At 41.0% G+C, this 18,210-nt stretch overlaps 1 protein-coding gene across 3 annotated transcripts in view; it reads right to left on the minus strand.

The window, feature by feature from the left end:
- tspan9a (tetraspanin 9a) overlaps positions 1–18,210 on the minus strand; it is a 156,443-nt gene that overhangs the window by 93,252 nt on the left and 44,981 nt on the right. The window lies entirely within an intron of this gene.

The following is an 18,210-nucleotide window of genomic DNA, read 5'->3' on the forward strand; positions in this document are numbered from 1 at the left end:
CATATCTGAAAATGACAGTCAAGGCTATTTGGTAGCCTTATTTTTGTACGGTATGAAAAACAATATACACACAACAGCAAACAGCCAGTTTGACAATCTATTACCATAAACTTGGGGCCCTTGTATGGATTTGTCAAAAGTTTTAGTTTCATCATTGTTCCCAGAATGGAACGGTCTCACATTGGTGCGTGCATTACATTACACCCTGCTTGCTGCCAGTCACCTGACACTCAGGGAGAAAGTGTGAGTCTCTGCCAGGAATTAATCCCTCAAAAACATGACACCTCACAATCTTATTGTTATTTACAGGTCCCCTCATTTTCAGAGGCTCTAGAAGGCATTTGATTTCAAGCCAGGTTCTGACACTGTAAAGTCTATATCATAAATACAAAAATAAGTGACTCGCAAAACTAACTGTAGTGACATAAGTGTGGTCCAACATAACGGAGGGCTCTGTGACTTCATTTATATTGATTAGAGTTTGACTGCAGAATGCCAAAAACATTTTGTCGATGTTTTGCTCTTCCTAATGTGGTTTCTGAATTGATGTTATTAACTACTATCATATGACCGGAGCCTATTTTTGATTAGACAGAAAACAAATTCTCCTTGGGGCTGCAGCATATTATTACTAATTACTGATGTCTGTGCTCTAAACATGTCAAACTTAGTATGTATGCCAGTGGAAGTCTATTTTGAAGGTGCTGCAAAAAGGTTATACTGTGACTTGCACTGTGATGATAAAAAGTCATGCAGATAATGTCGTGTATAACGATGTAGTACATTTGCAGTGTGTAAGGGCAGTGATACATTTTCATTACGTTGACTCTGTGCTTCAGTGCAGTGTATCTGAAACAATGAGGATCAGATGCAGATTTCCAGCCTGATGGTGTTTACATCCACATGAACAGTATAGGAAATGTAGCTATGGTATGATTAATCCCCCAGTTAGTGGGGACAGTTAAGTAACGAACCCCTCCCTGAAACAGTGATTGCTCACTCATATCTCCACAATCGTAAAAAGGCACCATGGTGTGCATTGGGTTGTAGTTACAGCATTTAAAATGTTTGGATGAAAAGTGTAAGAAATGTTTTTAACAGTGTGTTTGTCTGCTCTTTGTCATGCAAATGTTAGCATGTTTGGCTAACTAGCGGTCTACCAAACACATTGGTTAGTCCACATCCTAGAAGCTTTTTTCGCTATAACATTCAAAATGAAAACATACTGTTTGAAAATGAGCTAAGCAGCCACAATATCGTTTATGGCAATCCATTTTTTATGCAAGAACTTTAACAGTGTAGAGGTCAGTTGGAAACATTAAAAAGTCAGCTGGAGACAGTGGTTTTAACATTGTATGCACCTAACATTAGCTTAATTAGCTAGCTAGCTATAGCTAGTGACATCTGCCAGTGACCTTACACAGTCACTGGCTAGAAATAAAAAGGCTGTTTTCATGTGCCTTTGTCTGAAATGAAGAACCCACTGTCCAAAAAAAAAAAAAAAATCACTTTATCTAAGTTCTGAGAACAGGAAGCAATTGACAGATATAGGAACAGGAACTAAGAGTAGAATGTGGGGCTTAGAAAAGGAGCTGATAAAAAATGTATTTCAGTAAAGTCATATTTAGTTTGACTGCAAATTCCTTGCAGTCAATGATATACACTCACCGGCCACTTTATTAGGTACGCCTGTTCAATTGCTCGTTAACATAAATATCTAATCAGCCAATCACATGGCAGCAACTCAATGCATTTAGGCATGTAGACATGGTTAAGACAACCTGCTCAAGTTCAAACCGAGCATCAGAATGGGGAAGAAAGGTGATTTAAGTGACTTTGAACATGGCATTGTTGTTGGTGCCAGACGGGCTGGTCTGAGTATTTCAGAAACTGCTGGGATTTTCCCGCACAAACATCTCTAGGGTTTACAGAGAATGGTCTGAAAAAGAGAAAATATCTAGTGAGCAGCAGTTCTCTGAGTGAAAATGACATGTTGATGCCGGACATCAGAGGAGAATGACCAAACTACTTCGTGCTGATAGAAAGGCAACAGTAACTCAAATAACCACTTGTTACAACCAAGGTACGCAGAAGAGCATCTCTGAATGCACAACACATCGAACCTTGAAGCAGATGGGCTACAGCAGCAGAAGACCACACCGTGTGCCACTCCTGTCAACTAAGAACAGGAAACTGAGGCTACAATTCGCAAGGGTTCACCAAAACTGGACAATAGAAGATTGGAAAAACGTTGCCTGGTCTGATGAGTCGCAATTTCTGCTGCGCCATTCAGATGGATCAGTCAGAATTTGGCATCAACAACATGAAAGCATGAATCCATCCTGCCTTGTATCAACAGTTCAGGCTGGTGGTGATGGTGTAATGGTGTGGGGGATATTTTCTTGTGACACTTTGGGCCTCTTGGTACCAACTGAGCATTGTTTACACCACAGCCTACCTGAGTATTGTTACTGACCATGTCCATCCCTTTATGACCACAGTGTACCCACTTTCTGATGGCTGCTTCCAGCAGGACAACACACCATGGTTTGTTGAACATGACAATGAGTTCACTGTACTCAAATGGCCTCCAGAGTCACCGGATCTCAATCCAATAGAGCACCTTTGGTATGTGGTGTAATGGGAGATTTGCATCATGGATAAACAGCCAACAAATCTGCAGCAACTGCATGATGCTATCAACCCGGTACTAGCAAGGTGTAACTAATGAAGTGGCCAGTGAGTGTATGGCCCACATACATCTGCAGACACTTCTGCAGATGTATGTATTTCCTATGATGCTGCCCTGCTACGCCTGTACTGAATTCAGCTTCACTTCTTGGTTGTTGGGGCTTCTGGCCAACAGTCTGGTCGCAAGTGAAACACATGATCAACTGAATTGAGGTCAGATGAGTGATGTGTCCAGTCAAGAACTTCTCATGGTTTGGCCATAAAAATGCTCCTTGGAGGCTCAATCTGCATGTTTACAGTAAGTGCATTACTGCAAAGTCATAAACTTAAGGGACTATATACAGTATAGAAAGGGATACAATTCTTACATTGCTCACCCAGTATGGGTGACAACAACACTTATAAAGCAAAAAGTCAGCACTTTAACATTTAACATTGTCAAGTTTAATCTTACATCTAGCGGGCTGTAGTGGAGCAAAACAACAGAAAACTGATCACTGTCCTAACATTTTCTGACTGAACTGTATATAAATGCACCACAGGTGTTAATGTATATGGACTCAATTACAGAGCATTTTAAATCTAGTGAAATAAAGGAAAATATAGGAAATTAATCTAATGAGCAATGTTTGTAATGTTTGAAAAGGTCAATTGTAAACCTTGACTACCATGTAACATGTTCACTTCATGAAACACACAAAAACACACCAGCTCCCCAAAGAGCAGAGGAAAGCAGCCTTAGTTCATATTACTTATTTATCACTCTGCTTTTGCAGATGCACTCATGTGAGGTTTATGAACACATAAGAGGGCAAAAAATGAATTACTATGCAAATAGAATGCAATGTTTCCACCCTTTTTTTTTAATCAAGTTTACTTCGGTGTTTATGTAACTGTACCATATCCACTTTGAAAACTAGATGGTACCACTAGTCCACTCTCTCATGTGTATCAATTACTCAAAAACAGTTAATCAATCCTAGGACAGCAAGTAATAAAGGAGGCAATTTAACGTCTGCTCAAAGGAACGAGTAAATACTTGTGCTGAGACTTAATAAATCTGGCATTGTTTGTGGCATTGAGAAAGGTCTAGCAATAAAAAACTGTAGACATAATAACTTTGGAAACTTGTGAAATATCCTCATATCCTCATGGACACACAAAAAATATCTATACACACAAGTAACAGGCATCTGCACTGCATCACATGCCTGTGAATGTGATGACGAACACAGAGAGGCAAGTGACCTAAGCATGAATGAGCTGCTTGGGAAAAACTGAGGAGCTAGCAACATTACAAAATTATCTATCAGAACATCTCATCAATTTGCTTCACTTCTGTTTCCCCGGAGGAAGGAGGCAGCACGTGAGAAGAAAAGCATGGACCGAGGAAAGTGAGGTCAGAGGTTCAGTGCTACCCATGGGCTGGACATTAAAGAGATAAAGTGAGGCTAAAAAGGGCTTCAGCTGCTGGTGCTTTTCAACTTATTGTCAGACGTCTGACTTTTTCCGTGACAGTATGGAGCAAATTCTTTCATTTTTGCTGTACAGTGTCCACCTCACAGGAGCCACCAGCACCTTCACCTGGTTATCTACTGTATTCTGTGTCAAAGTTATTTCAATTTCCTGACTTTCCAGGCTATATTCATATCTGAATGTCCTTTTTAAAATTGAAATAGTTTTCTCCATGTAGTTGGCCCTCTGAGAAATACTGCAGGCCAATTGTGGATTCTACCCTCGCCATGACAGCAGCAGTGGGTTCGAATGAATGAGAAAACAGAGAAAAGGAAAGACACAAACACACACAAACACAGATGTAGTAGCACACAGAATGCAAAGTGAACAGAGCCACGAGAAAAAGCAATTTTTTCACATATTTGGCATGCACAATCTTTTTGGAAGAAAGCAATAACTGTGTTTGAATGAGAAGAAAAGAAGAGAGTGAGGGAGACAGGAAAAAAGGAAGAGGGACAGACAGAGAGAGTTTGAAAAAAAATAAATTGCGCGGGACAACAATTGTACTTCACATATTTGGCACAGAAGGAGATCGCCTCGTGTAAAAGGTAGCTGATGACACAGACTGATCTGATTTTGCTGATCTGATTAGAGAAGAAAGGGTGCATTTAGCTAATGAAGTCTCTAACCTGGTGAGGCATTAAACTAATGAAACAGCCATGCCCTGAATATGGGATGTCTGATACCACAAAACAATCGAGAGCCGCTCTGGCTGTCTGCCTCTGAGTCAGCCAATGAGGGGAGCACCGTCTGATCTAGGCTACAAAGCAGTGACTGATTGGCTGACTGCTGGGGAGACTGGCGACAGGCCTGCTGAGAGCATTGAGAGGACAGCAGGTGTGTGTGCTGTGTGTGAGTTCTGCATGTGTGTTGTGCTGGTAGGTGGTCGAGATGTAGAAAACACAGTGTGGAATCATAAGAGCTCAGGCTCTGAACACCAAGGCTCAGTGTCCATGCCGCAGACAGACAATCAAGTACTGTGGCAGATACTTTTGTGGCAGAGCAACACACAAAAATAGAAACCTGTCTCTTTTATGAATAGTGTGTCTTCCTCAGTGGGGGTGAACACTTTAAGAATTATCATGACTTAAAAGGGGCCATACAAACATCAGTCGGGAGCACAACTCAGCGTGTGAAGTTGTGTAATGTTTTGCATGGCTCTGGAGGGAGCTTTCTAAAGTCAATGTCATCTAGGTCATCTTGAGTTAGTCTACAGACTTGGAATATTTGACAGAAAACCGTATGAATCAGAGGAGTGATATTTTAAAGACGAAAGGGGCATTTGACAGGGGTAGATTCATTACAGATGCTGTTGACTTGCATGATGGGAATTGTAGGATCAAGCCTTTGTGAAGCTTTATCCATGCTAAGAGTTCATATCTCACAGAATCTACACTTTCAGTTTTGACCAGTTTTTTTAGCCATTCTAGTGACATGACTGCAGGGATGGAAATGTTAGCTGCTCGATTGGTCGGTCACTATTGGATGCGTTACCATGCAATTTGGCATTTGGCAAGACATTCATGCCGCCCTCAAAATCAATTGTAATAACTTTAGTGATCTCCTTTTGTGTTTTCATCTGGCAATATCAAAAATGTGGAATTTTCACTACCATAGTGTGAGACAAACTTTGAGCAAAACAGATGACATTCCCATCCTCCTCTGCTCTACTTTGTGTTTGGTGCTACTGAGCAAATGTTAGCTGTACATGCTTAATAGCAGCATCTTAGCATTGCTGCTGTGATCATGTTAGCATTTTCACCTTCACATTTAGCTCAAAGCTGCAGTGCTCAAGAGTACCCTTTTCATTCAAGTGAATATGGGGGTGTTGGTGAAATCATGTAATATAAAAATAAATAACTGAAATAAACTTTCACTGTCACCATCGTCATGGTTTGCCAAATTACTTTTTTTAAAATTGGCACATTCTGACGTGTAAACTTCTTAAGTTCAGTAGCTGCTAAAAGTTTCTCACTCTGACAGCTGCCTCGGGGTCTTTATGACACTCGGTGCAGGTGATCCTCCTCATGTTGCACCTGACAGTGTAGCATCACCTGCTGGAAATATTCTCTCATTCATCTCCATGACTTTGACATGACATCCTCTTGACCACTTCCCATCTAAGTCGCGGGCCACTTTGTTTGAGCAAAATGTTTTTTTTAGCATCTAACTTCATGTCAAACTGTTCCACCTTTACTTCTGTCACAGCAGAGCGCTGCTCTGATGACACATTGTTGGCAGATGTATTAATGCTTTTTTAATGTTTCAGGTCTCATATGACAACGGATGCTGCTAAATGCTGCAAAACTTGAGGCTCTGCTGCTGTGAAATTACTTTTTATGAGTAATATTTTTGTCAATGAAACTTGCCCACATATGGAGAGGAACAATTAACATAATAAGGCAATTTGGGAGCATTTGCTTATGCTCATGTTCAAATTTCACAATCATGCACCTCCTGATGAACAAATGGCACTTCCATGTTCCATGTTGATGATGATGAATCCAACATGGAATGAAACATGGAAAGGAATATAAAAGATGTTCTTGCATGAGGTCCAGGGTCCATCTTTCCCCATATACAGTGTATATATATATATATATATATATATATATATATATATATATACACACACACATACATACATATGGTATGGTGCATGTGTGTGTGATGTTTTCATATGGCTGCTGATGTCTCTAACACCATAACATATTCTTTAAAACACTGTCCATGTTTGGTTGTGATTATGGACTACACAAACATGGGATAAACACCATCTAAAAACAACAGAGGAAACAGCACAATCATTTCGAACTTGGAATCACTGAAAGAATTACAAATAAAACATCTTCACAACCCTTGCTAAATTGTATTAATATTACCGCCTTTTAAATTCTGTCAAATGGGGGTCTACTGAGCTATCACCAATGTACGCAGGCAATGGACCTGTGTTAATGAAAAGCTATTTAGCAGCATTCTCCATTTAAATAGCACAGGCCAAATCAATTTAGAGCATTTTATTCCATACGCCCAAGGCTTTGTATTTAATCCACTGCCAAAGCTGCTGCACCCTGCTTGTTGCAGGTTTTCAGCTGCTTGTATCACTGTGGGCTATTCAGTGGGCTAACGACTGCCACAAGAGTGGAAGCTATTCTGCGATCGCCAGAGAGAGAAAGAGAGAAAAAACTCCCATCAAGCATATAAATGACACAAGAGAGCCTAAGTCTAATCGTTTTTTGTAGAGAACTCAAGTTCAGTGCTTTTTACGTAGCACAAAAATCCTCCTCTCTGGGAGGTGAAGGACTTGCTGTTTGCAAAAAAAAAAAACAAACCCAACCATTAATTCATAAAACATCACTTTCAGGGGAGATCTGTGAACGTACAGGAGACTAGAGGAGACGAGAACAAAGTGCTCTTGGACGTGCCGCAGACAGAGCTGGTGCATATGTGGAAACCAGCTGCACACATCTGAGCCCTTCCACTGATCTCTAGCTGCTAAGTCAATCTAAAAGTCAAACACACTCACTCCTTGCTCTTAAATACTAATAAAGCAAATGCCCTCGGCTGAAGCTATTCCCCAACGCTGCATCAACAATGTGTTTTGCACACGTCTGTGCACGTGCCTGACCTGTTTAAGTAAGGCACAAATCACTACATACTGGCCGTCACTGTGCGTTACAGCATGCACGTATATGAGGGTCTGGAGGAGCACTGTAGCAGAGGAGACGGCACGCTCATCAAGAGTGTGTGCAGTGCAGAGACCACACCGAGCCTGGACCAAAGCCACTGAGCAGGTAGAGCCCATAAATCACTGTTCAGTCGGGGACAGACATAGACGCAGACAGTGTCCACCTGCTGTAACACTACCCAGAACACCCCTTACAACTGCCTACAGCTTTACATACACACATGCTCACACACATACAGGATGCTGTGGTCAACAAGGATCTCACAACGTCTATTGGGCCTAAATAGAGAAAAAAGTGCTTTATGGGCCTAATGCAGACGTCAAGGGCATTGTGGTTTTGATTTACTGTGGGCCTGTGGCCGGACTGTGATGTATTGCTTAGGTGCAGCATTTTACATTGTGATGAATATTGTTAGGTGCGGGACCAGATAAATTCTGAAGACACTTTAGGGGTTGTTATATGCCAGGCACTCGGCCTCGAAGGTTGCCAGGGAGAAGCCAAACCATTATTTATAGAAATACCAGGCCTTTTTTTTTTTTTTTGGAAATTCATTCTGTAGCAAGCCACAAGCCTTCACACATATTTTAAAAAGGATGAAAAGGGAGGACGAATTATATAAAGAAAGAAAATAATAAGTTCACCAGGAAGACAGTACATGATTTGAAAAAAAATAAATAAAAAAATCACAAGTGATTTGTCATGGCCAGCTGGGGTTTCAATTCCAGTTTATGTGGCAGCTCATGGCAAGATTGAGTAGACACTCTCAAAACTAAAAAAATATATATATATTTATATATATATATATATCTGCAACTTGCCAATTGCTTTTGCCTCTTCTGCCTCTCTTTCACTTCTCATCCCACTTTTATTTCCTGCAATTCACCCTTTCATCTCTCCCCTTTCTCTCCTTCTCCATCAGCTCTACGGGGACATGAACACCAACAAATGTGTTGGTGCGTGTGATGCTGTGACCAGGCGCAGGAGGCAGCGGAGGAACCTTGATGTGTTGTGCACCAGGGAGACAGAGCAGTGGATGCACGTCATAAATCTAAATAACAACATAGCCTGTTTTTAGAGGGTGTGCATACTTAAGGAAGGAAGGAAGGAGCACATGACTGACACTGACTGCCAAGCAGAAGTCTGTTTACATATATTATAAATCAAACATCACAGGTAAAGTGAGGCTGCAGTGAACTGTAATATATGTGCTCAGTAATGGATAGCTGCTTGTAGTCCGCTTATGTAGTGGAAGGCTCGCTGTCGGGAGGAGATAACTGTGCTTCCAGTTTAATGTCATAACATGTGGTAATCCTCTTAGGGCTGGGATAGTAGATGATCTCCAGACAAAGGGAGCCTTGCAAGGGACCAAGCAAAGATCCCCATCACTCTAACTCTATCCTCCCTGATGGGGGTAGCTGCTCCCCCAACACCTAAATAACACAGCACACAAAGCATTAATGCTCGTGTACTGAAAGCATCTGCAGATAATGTGCAGCAATGGGGAAACAACCAGCCAACCCCTAAGGATAATCTCCCTATTCATAAACAGACCATGTAAATCCCTTAAGGTGCTGAGAGGGCCTGGCAGAGACCCATGGGTGGGGCCTGGGAGAGCGTCTCATTGTGTGGACCAGAGACTGTATATGAAGATATATACTGTGCATCAGCTGTAGACCCATATCTGGCCTCAGATGGACAGGCAGGGGTTTCTCACTTGTGATGTACAAATGTCAATATTTCTGCCACTGTCTCAAATCCTGAGCATCTCATGGCAGAAATGTATCTCAATTTACATACTTGTTGGTGTGTGTGTGTGTGTGTGTGTGTGTGTGTGTGTGTGTGTGTGTGTGTGTGTGTGTGTGTGTGTGTGTGTGTATGTGTGAGTACGTGCAGTGTAAAACTTTTGTCCATATTGTGCACCTTGTAATTTAAGCCCAAATCCAATGTTTAGCGCCAATACCGGAAGTAGTGTGCCTTTTGTAGCAGAAAATGTGGGTGAGGAGGTCGGGGGCTGGCTAATGAGATGTGTGACATATCTGACTTTGAGTTGAAGCCCCACCTCAAAATCTTTCCCAAACCTTAAACCAAGCGTTTTGTTGCAGTGAGCTCAGAAAGAACACCAATTATCTGTGCAAATTTGACAGCTGGACTATTTATGCAATCCATCTTGATTTTCCCATAAGCAGCCAATGTAACAACTGTACTGTCGTTAGCTGTAAGCTTGCTAGAGAGGGACACGCCAACCGTTTCTGTGTTTGTGTCGTAGTTCTCTGACTGAACTCAGAACTCACCAGGAACACATTTGTGAATTTTTGCATTTTGCTATTGTTTTTGCTAAACATTTTCAACTTGTGTAGTTGTGTCTTTGTGTCAGTTTGCACTGGTCAACATGAATATGCATCTAATTGCAGGCACTCATGTACTTCTATTGGCTCTGTATGCAATCACACTGACTCTAAATTCTTCTCATGTTCTGTCTGAGCCGACCTTAACCATAATTTTAGATTGGATGTAGAAGAAAAAAAACAGACAAGCACACAATATCACTGTTGGATATACTTAAATACTGATATGAACATTTTAGCATAAGCCCGTCCTCACCCCTCACGTTACCAACGAGGTCAGCTCTAAGGTGAAAGGTTGCCTCTGATCTCCTTTGATCCTTTGCATTAGTGGCAATATTCAACAGCCATCACTATAAACTACCCATCTGCCTGTCTACAGGGTCTCTATGCAAACCTCTTGGATTCAGAGCATGATTGCTTCAAATCTACCAGCCCCCCCACTTCTACCCCAACACACAAATACAGTTCCTATTAAGGCAGCCGCAGACCTATATCACTACATAATCCTTTGTTTAGAAGAATTTCAGCATCTCACATCACAACAATGTCAACATCCTCCACAGGATGGCATTTCATGAAAAGAATCAAAGAGATTATATCAGTTATCATTCAGCATAGAATATTACTTTTAGATGCACAATGGTGATATAAGTAAGCTTGTGCCTGTAATAAGATAAAACTATGAATATGGTGTCTATTGTTAGAGGATTAGCATGGGGGTGAGTGTACAATCGTACTGATGGTAGACAGCACATGGGGTGAAGCTTTAGACGCAGATGGGCTAATGGTTATAGAACTTACAGTAAACAGACATGAATCTGAATTTTACGTGGAGGCAAAAATTAAGCTGTATGAATGAAAGAATGTAATTGGCAGATGTTCAGATATACAGTTTACATCACAAGGCATAGACACACAGACGAATACAGACACATGGCATTAGTGCTTGATAGAGGGCACTCCTACAGAAAGAATACCCTGGATCACTGGGGACCGAGATCTCGCAGTAATCCTTACTCACCCTTCCAACCCTGCACATTAAACACCACTGTGCTCCACATACACACACACACACGAATAAATCCACAGCAGCACACAGCGACTCCATGGCGGCTGTCCTATCACCTCGCCATGGAGACACACAGATCTGTTTAGACACAATGCAAAAATCATAGCCCACACTCCACACACACACGCCCACGCGCACACACGCCTACCGCTGCACTCTGCTACATCGCCTACAAAGCTTACAAAATCACTTTAAACATTAGACAAAGGAATGCATGAGTAGATTAAGCATTACAGTATGAAAACACAGTTTCTAAATTATCTCCACTGGGAACACGTTGATCCATCCAGGTCATAGAGTGAGCAGTTTTGATTTTGAGAATATCTAAGGAGTTCCGGTGTGAGCTGATGTTCGACCAATTGTGTCTGGTTTGTTTACACTTTGTCTGCCAGTCCCTGTGCTCTCAAAGCACTCCACTATGTTGAGTCTTAAAATATTATTCTTCTTAAGATGAAGGTACATAAATATTAAAATTGAAGTAGAGATAGGAAGAATTTCACCTCAAATTCAAATCAACTTATTTCAAGCACTTGCTTTTGTCATTTTCTCAAAACTAATGGACTGGTCTGCTGATTGGTTCTGCCTGAAGACATTACTGACTGCTTTTGAACTTCCTGAAAAAGAGAAGCTCTATTTGAAATGCTGGTCTTTATTCCAGTCACAAACATACTTTGAACACCAAAACACACTGTTATGAGCAAACGCATCTTAACCCTGTAATGCCTGACCCCAGAAATAATGGACAGAAAATTCTGATTTCTTGAATCTGGAACCTTTATTTGGCCCTTTCACAAAATTTGAAAAAAAAAAAAAATTACAAAAAATTATTTGCTTATAGGTTTTTCCAAATTTTATACACAATTTTACTACATACTAAAATGCAAAAAATTATGTAATTATAACTTGCTTCAACAGATTAAGTGTTCATGTTAGAATATTACTAAAAATTTCAAAGAAAAGTCACTGGAAAATCGTAAAAATCACAATTTTCTTTACCTTGATCCAGTGAGTTGGGAACTATCTGAAGGTGGCCAACTTGGATTGTCCCATGTACTGTGTTTGAATTGTTGTAGTGATAAAGGTATCCACCAGGGGTTGGAAGACAAGTATCAGATTGGATACAAGAGGGTTTTGAGTGAAGTTTTTACCATAAGGTGATGCAATAGGCCTCAGAAACGCTTGTATCAAATTTGATGCATTTGGCATTATAGGGTTAATAATGTGTGAAAATGGAAATTGTTGCCATGAAGTACACCGAGGGATTTAAGTGATTTAAGGGATAAACCAATCATTTATTCCACATATACTATTATAAATCTTCCCGAAGTTGGTGCTAGATTTCACTAAAGTAAGTATTGTGATAAGTTACATTGTGCTCTTTGATCAATAGTTTGGCATTTCTGTGACAAACAGGATTATGTGTCATCTTTCTTGATCCCTCAGTGGTTAGTGAAGCTTTTTCAAAAGGCTCTCGCTCATCTCAGCCGTCTTTTCGGTCGATACTTCCCTGTACGAGCTGGTTTTCAGTCAGTAACTTGGTGTGAAAAAAGCACAATCTATCTCAAAAGGAAGTTACCTTTTGTTATCACTTTTTGCTTCAGAAAACCGCAGACTGTGTCATGCAGGATTATTTGCAGAGATACAAGACACTTTTTTTTTTTTTTACATTTAAGCTAATTAGATGATTAGCTATAACAGAGGACAGCATAAATTATAGGCTGCCACCACTTGCGGAAAGATGACAAGTAAATTGAAGTAGGTGGAAATAAAAAAATGTAATGCAACAGCATGTAATTATAGGCATTCAGGCTAATATGCATACAGCTGTAATCACATTAACTGATATTAAGGGTGGGGTTGTGGTGGGTTGGGGGTTGGGGGGTAGGGTGTATATACCATGGGAATTGATTGAGTTACAGTATACAGCCACATCTATCACCGAGGATGTAGGCTATTGGATATATCCTTTGCATGAGAAATGGAAAATAATGACTCATAGGAAACTCCTTAACTTCCCAAACATAACTGAAACTAAATTAAACCTCACAGAGTTTTCATGTTAAATATTTTATTTAAAAAAAACAAACCCTTCTAACAGCTGTTTACTTATCAGTCTTGGCAAGAGCTTGAGCCATTGTTATGTTTACAATACAAGACGTTATAAAACATCCTCTGAGCAGCTACTTCCTCAGGACAGACTGAGCTCTACAGTGACTCAGTACTGGAAAGTGACGACACAGTCCAATCAGGTGGGGGCTAGCTGGTTAGTTAGCTTGCTAACTTCAGTAGAAGAAAGGAAGCTCCAGAAATAAAAGCAAACAAAAGGGTTGCTTTCCACTGCTGGAGACAGATCTTGGATTGTAAAAGAATTAAGTTTGATGCTGAACTCACAAGGTTTCTTCTAGATTGTTAAGTAAAAAGCTGTTCATGCTAATTCTGGCTATGTAGCAATAGCAAAACTTGCAAGTAGCTCCTTTAAAATGATTGAAACCGCGACATTAAAACCAATGATGGGAGCCAACATGAAGAATTTTTGCTGAATTTTTGCACCAAATAATTCAGAGGTACTGAATTGACTTCAGTTATTTTTCTGGTGTTTTACTTACAGTATTTCTGAGTGTGGTATTCATAGTATGTCATGGCGTCCAATGAAATGACACCAAAGATTTCTAGATTTTTTTTGTGTTTTTTGTACCAACTAAAGTATACTTTTCCAGTTTGGGCTTTGCGATAAATCAAATTAACCCGATTATTTTGAATTTTTGCTTATAAAAGATTTGAAAAATGATTAAATCACAAAATCGAGATTAAGGCTTCCTCTGTCACTTAAGAGCCAGCGCGAGTAATTCTCTGGAGTCACCACAGCGCGTCAGTTGGCACAATTTCCCAGACACGCCTTTACATCTGAGCTCTTCTGGGTAAACGAACAACAAACATGAGCCATGGCATCTTCAAAACACGACAAAATAATACCAAAAAAAGGTAGTCATGTTACTTCAGTCATATGGGCATGGCTTGGTTTTGCAAGGTCGGACCTGGAACAGACCACCCTGCTGTGCAGTTTGTAAAAGAGCTGTTAAAACAAAAAGTGGGAGCACAACAAACCTATTCCAACACCTGAGACAAAAGCATCCGGTGGAATGGGAGCAATGTTTTCTCTTGAGTTCATGTAGGTAGAACAAAATCAATTTGAAATCGTGAATCGTCCAGAACACGGAAAAAAAATATCGAGATTTAATTTTTTTACCATATCGCCAAGCCCTATTCCCACTCATAAGTGATTTCTTGTTAGGTTGACTCAGGACAGTTTACCAAAGTGACAGTGATATGTCTCTTTTGACCAAATACAACAACGAACCTCCTTAAGCAGGAATTTCCATTTATCGAACAAATTTAGTTTTCCAAGTCAAGCACGAAAGGCATGTGTCAGTGCACAGATAGGTCATTTTATCCATTACAGGGGTAAAAAGGTAACAGAAAAACAAATACAAATGGACTTCTATCTATCCATTATCAGCATTCACACTTTATTGGACTCGGCGGTTCCCACTCCCTGAGGTTGGTGTCATGAAACATTTAAACTGAAGCCATACAGAAACCCATCAGTGTGTTAAATGTGTGGTGGGAACAGATTTAGAAGATTTAGAGTAATGGAATAATCACTGTGAAGGAGCACGGCGGAGCGGAGTCATGCAAGACTAGTTGTGGCGACCTTGGATTTTGTCAATACAATCAGCTATGTCTATCTCGAAACAACACGGGCCTTGTTGCCTTTCAGACAACTTAAAATCAAAACCAATCTCAGTCATGATTACAATGAATGGATTTTGTACCAGAGGCCTGAGAATGAAGACAACAACAATGAGGGAGCGTGAAAAAAATAGAATTTATATGAAGTTAAAAAAAACAAAAAAAAAAACCAACAGTGACTTTAGGTCTTAAGAAGATAAAAAAGCATTTAGATCAGCTCAATTCACACCCTTATCTCAGAGATATTGTAACCTTTGATGTCACTTTACAGTCATTATGAGCAGAGCTCGATATGCTACACACTTTACTATGAGTTATTATTTGTCCCAAGGGCTTTGCACATGTGTGTGTGTGTGTGTGTGTGTATATTTTCATGGCTGTTTTCATGTGTGTGTAATCTACTTGAAGTGCATCAGTGCTGTATGCTGTCTATGTGACGTGTAATTGTTGATGATGAGGTGTGGAAAGAGCTGCTGGGAGACACAGAGACAGAGGTGGGAGTTGGGGAGGGGTATGAAGCTGATGTACGTGGGTGGTCATGGAGGTGAAAAGGTCAGCGCTGAGTGTTGTCTTCACCCACCGGTCCTAAAAGAGGATCTGTTTGTCTCAATCAACAAAGGCTGTGGACAAGTCTATGGAGGGTTGGTTTACCACTCAACAGCCACAGCAGAGACACACTCAAGTTAACATGCACACAGTGTATCTTTCACGAATCTTATTTCATGCTTTCAGCCTCTTTCTTTCGTGCTCTCTATCTTTCTGGCTCTCTCACCCCCTCCTCTCCCACTCTCTCTTTCTCTGACTGGGATTAGTGATCTAAGATCAGTGCGGCCGTAATGCCCTTCTCAGTAGACTGACAGATGATACAGCCTGCCCTTTAGGCTCCAGTCGGAATGGCTACAGATCAATACCCGAGCTGGCTGCCTATCAGAATTCAGACAAACATGCGCACATGCTCGCACAGCCCACATACGTGCACATACACACACCCGCATTCACGTGCGAGGCCTAGCATCAAAGCCCATCTGAGCCAGCTGGCATTTACCGGAACAGGACCTGGATGTGTGCAACACAGCAGGAGGGGACATACCCGGGATAGTTCCCAGCCTAGAGAAGCAGCGCAGTTGGAGGATGACGGAGCTGTGGAATTCTGCTCCCAGATTCCTCTGGCTCCGCCGGCTTGTTTAAATTAAGCAGTTTGGAAGAGACGAACTGGCTGAGTGACCGAACAAAGCAACAGGTTGAAGAAACAATCAAGAGGTTGAAAAGGTCTGCAAGATCTGTGTGTGTGTGTGTGTGTGTGTGTGTGTGTGTGTGGCAGGGTGGCTGTTTAACCTCTGTGGGAGTATTTGTGTGTGGTAATTGAGTGAGTGACACCTCATTGTGCTGTGATGCTAGTAGCAGTTGTGGTGTGGCTCCATTAGCTGAGAATGTGCAGTGACAGTTAAAAGCTTTAGGTAAGGATTCATTCACAGTACAGTAAAGTATTTATGTGTAACATTGGGTTTATTTAATTTTTTTCAAGGAAATAGAAACAAAAAACACAAAAAAAAGTTTGACATCACATCAATCAATTTCTCTGTTTTTAGAGAATAAGACTTGAAGACTTTGGAATTTAATACTGACTTTTTTTTTTTTTTTTTGCTCTGATGAGTTCAACATCATGCTCCACCCAGGCACACATAAGCAGAATAATTATTCACCCAGTTGGAAAAAATCTGAACTAATGCCCCCGTCATATGCAGATAACATAATTAGTAAACTGCAATGAAATGCAAACATTTGTCAGTTGCAATTAGAGACTGTAAGTTGAGATGGACATAGCCTCGGTGACAACACCCATAGGTTTCTGAAGAGTGATTTTGCCAGTGCCTGATTGTGCCGAACTCCCAGCTAATCCAAAAATGGGCAAAGAATAGGGGCACGTGTGGAGCTGAGACTTCGGTGCATGCCTGTTGGTGTCAAGCATACATCTGCTGTAAAGTTGGACATTTTAAAATGGGAGTCTAACATTAGGATTAACTCACTTTTGGTGTCAGCCTCAAGCGACCATTCGAAGAAGTGCAGTTTTTTGGCACTGCCTTGTTGGCTTCATTTTTCAGCCTCGGAGGTTGCTGCTTGGTTGCAACCCGGAGACAAGGTAGTTCTCTTTTTCTCTCTTTCTCATTTATATTCATTCAGAGGACCAAGTAATCATATTGCCAGACAACCAATTCATGCATCCCTATATGCAAGCACATATGCAAACAGTTGAACATACATACATAATATTCCATTATTTATGCTGACAAACAAGACTGTAGTAGAGGAAGCAATTTCATCTCAAATGGAGGTGCTGAAAAAACAGACTTGGTCAGCCTTCCCAAATACACCCTTCCTCTCTCTGCGTGCTCACACCATCTTTCCAAACTGATCCAATCTGCAGTGACCTATGCAAATAAACTGCGTCCAAGAGGGAGCCATTGTTGCAATTGTTCCATCACGTATTGCGTCACTGACTTGCTACGAGATATATAAATAATGCAACCACAGATTTGACACTGAGAAAAACACTGACAGCCCCATGCTCAACTTGTGAGTTGCCTCCCTCAAGCAGGCGGTAATTTATTGTCTCCCACTGCCATAGCAGAGTCAATCAATAGCCAATTAAAGACAGGCATATACTAGGGTCTCCAGTGGCCACCAGTGCATGCGGTGCTGCTTAGCCGGGGAAATAAATATGTAAATGGTTCACTGGTGGAATAGCATCAGTCAGTATCTTTCAGCAGGCACAACAGGAGGCATATCAATAACACTCTCCACCCACACACATACACACACACACACTCACACACGTACACTCCCCCAGTATGGCGACCTCTCTGTACCGTGCTGCAAGGCCACTAGTGGTCAGAGAGACCCGAAGGAGCAGTTGCCCCCATCTGTGAGGTCGTGAGACATGCTTGTGTGTGTCCTTGTCTGTCAATAAGACTGAATGGCCTGTTGAAGAGAACATTATTTAGTTCCCCCTCATTCTCTCTCTGTCTTCTTCTGCACAGAAACTCTCTTAAGCCTCCTATGGTGAGAAAGAGACAAGAAGGATATGGCTGGTTCCAGAGATGTCCACACAGATTCAATTTCAGACAGTCCGAAAGACATGTAAAAAAGTAAT

The sequence above is a fragment of the Trachinotus anak genome, unplaced genomic scaffold (genome assembly GCF_046630095.1).
Source record: "Trachinotus anak isolate AG129_WGS33_773 ecotype Australia unplaced genomic scaffold, CSIRO_AGI_Tana_v1 ptg000002l, whole genome shotgun sequence".
Lineage (NCBI taxonomy): Eukaryota > Metazoa > Chordata > Actinopteri > Carangiformes > Carangidae > Trachinotus > Trachinotus anak.